At 34.1% G+C, this 2,959-nt stretch overlaps 1 non-coding gene across 1 annotated transcript; it reads right to left on the bottom strand.

Moving 5' to 3' along the window:
* Positions 1-587: 587 nt before the first annotated feature.
* Trnav-uac (transfer RNA valine (anticodon UAC)) lies at positions 588-660 on the bottom strand. Its single transcript has one exon. It is a non-coding gene; the product is annotated as a tRNA-Val (tRNA).
* Between the last annotated feature and the right edge of the window lie 2,299 nt (positions 661-2,959).

The following is a 2,959-nucleotide window of genomic DNA, read 5'->3' as shown; positions in this document are numbered from 1 at the left end:
ATTTGTACTATTTTTTAAAATGTTTATCTTTATTAAAGAATGGAGAGTAAGTTAGGACTAAGGAAACCGGAAATTTAGGAAAGAAGGATTAACTAAAACAATGTCAATGTTAATAAAGCAATAAAAATGTTGGCAGAGCCTCATATCACGTCCTTTAAATTAGAAGTAGAGGCTGGTCACTCCAGTCTTCTCATTTCACTGATAGGACAGACAATAAATGAGATTATGTGCTACCTGGGATATTTTATCCTCATTATTATAGGGAAAGAGGATTACCCTCTCTAAAAAAGAACAGAAAGGGCTTTCAATAAAACCCACTTCAGGACTAGGGCATTTCCAACATTACTGTATCTAGTAATGACGCTGATTACAAGTATATAGTAAAAAAAAAAAAGCAGCAAGTATTAGATCTTGGAACAACCACATTTTGATACACTCAATACGTAAAGAATCCCAATGAATTAATTCTCCTGAATAAGAAGGAAATATAAAGTAGGTACTATCTAAAGGAATCATAACCCCCAAATGGGCTCATAACTGCTTAAAGAAATCTGGACTAATGTGACTTTTTCTCTTTTTTCCTCTTTTGGTGGTGCTGGGGATTGAACCCAGGGCCTTGTGCATGTAAGGCAGGTGTTCTACCAACTGAGCTACATCCCCAGCCCTTGAGGAATCAGAACTAAGAGACCTACTTTTACAACTTTTCTTTCTTTATCCTACGCATATCTGTGTGTATAGTCAATAAACATAAACATGTAGAGACAGATGTATTCTAACTTATATGCATATATATTAAACCATGTATGTGATTCACCAAATTATAAATATGTAATTTTTAAAATTTTTCCTCTTTTTATGATTTCTCTGAAACAATGTAGATCATAGTTAAAATCTACTTTCTTTTTTTTTTTTTTTAAAGTGGTTGGATGTATTTCTAAGGCTTTCATTTCAAACCATCTCAGACTGTCCAGGAGAAGGGGGCTTAGCACCTAAGGTAGGGGAAAGGATTGTGGGACAGACCTGCCCAGGAAGCACAACCCAACCCCGCCTTGTTCCTTAGTGAGTCTTTGGTGTTTGTTTTGTGTTTTTAAGATCATTTTTTTCTTTTTCTTTTTTTTTTTTTGTTGAGAGAGAGAGAGAATTTTAATATTTATTTTTAGTTCTCGGCGGACACAACATCTTTGTTGGTATGTGGTGCTGAGGATCGAACCCGGACCGCACGCATGCCAGGCGAGCGCGCTACCACTTGAGCCACATCCCCAGCCCCTAAAATCTACTTTCTAAATTACAAAATATTAACATTGTGAGGTTATTTAAGGAGAAACGAACAAGACTGAGTAATTTGGACTTAAGAGATGCATGTAATAACACATGAGACATGAGAGAATTGCTTGAAGAAACATTCCCACATGCTGGAAGGAATAGAGCTGATGGTGATGCAAGCGGTGGTGGTGGAGGTTTATTAATCTGAAATAGCACATTTGGTGTGGGACATCCAAATCGTGAATGTAAAGGAATACATTATTGGAGGATATTTTTGAATACTTGATATCTATTTTAAAATTTCTATCCATACAAGTATTCTTAACCCAGATAGATCCCCAAACCCTCAGATTTTCTCACAGGACTAGTACATTCATATAAGTTAGCTCTACTAATCTGATATGCATTTTCAAGGGTTGGGGTTCTAAGAAATATGAGTAATGAACGGGAATCAATCTTTTGACAAGTATGTCAGCTGTGGCAGTCAGGTCTTTATGGGTAACAAAGTAAAGAAAGGAATGACATTCTTATAGTTGGATTTTGAAAGAATTGCTTTCACTGTGCGTAAATGAAAGTTTGCAAGAGGGGTGAGGGTTTATGTGTTTAGAACAATTGAAAAATCATTTTAGTACTATAGACAAAAGACATTGGTGATTTGGACCACAATTGGGATGGTGATCTGGAAGAGAAGTATGCTGATCACAAAAGAACTTTGAAAACAAAACTGGAAAAACTTTTCAATGAACTTCTAGGAATGGTGAGGGCCTGTAGCTGGAAATTATAAACCCCAAACCTAAGCTCAACTAAGCTGATAACACATGGGGCGATCAGTCTTCTGAGCAAAATTTATACTGCATTTTAAAAAATTTAAAGGTAGACTTAATTGTACTGTCTGTGAATAAAAAAAATAAATATGAAAAAACCTTATGAAAATAATCTACAGTGAAAAGTGGAAACATGATTGTCAAAATGTGCTGGAAGTTGTTATTTTTTGTTTGTTTGTTTGTTTTGTTTCCGTAAAACCAGTGACAGTTCTTAACCACAAATCCGCATTTAGATTCTTTTGAACCATCTTTGCCTAAGAATCACTTTTAAAAACAGAGTCAAAAGAGAAGAGAAACAAAATATCATATATCAATTGTTTTTCTGAGTTTTTCATGGATCATTTTTCATCTTTAAATGAATTATTTTACTTGAAATGAGTTATTATTTTAGTCAAGAAAGATGTTAATTTTGCCATTAAGAAATTATGTAATTGACCAAATTTTTCAATGTCAATAAGAATCCAAGTTCTTCTTCTCAACATGATAAGCATAAAATTATTAAAAGAGAGATTATTAGAGTAGGTGCTGGCCCAGGGAAAGTCAAGTTGTCCACTCTTCCTATGAATTTCAGAAATTAGTAATATTCATTCCTCCCCTTTTTGCACTTTTCTTTCCCACAATTCAGTGTATGAGAAAATCATTTCTGTTCGTAGAGAAGATGAATTGCTGCTTTAACAGAGTACCCTCATTTGCATATTTCCTTGCTTAATAAGATATTAGCTTTTTGTGAAGTGATTTTATTAGCAGTGTGTTTAAGGAAACTAAATATAATGGAAAATTATAGTATGGAAAATAGAGATCTGTTTTCACAAAAGATCAATACCATTCACACACAATGCGTAAGCACATCCATTTTTAATTGAAGGAATTAG

This window comes from Urocitellus parryii, chromosome 12, assembly GCF_045843805.1.
Source record: "Urocitellus parryii isolate mUroPar1 chromosome 12, mUroPar1.hap1, whole genome shotgun sequence".
NCBI classification, from domain to species: domain Eukaryota; kingdom Metazoa; phylum Chordata; class Mammalia; order Rodentia; family Sciuridae; genus Urocitellus; species Urocitellus parryii.
This window is presented reverse-complemented; position numbering and strand designations above follow the sequence as displayed.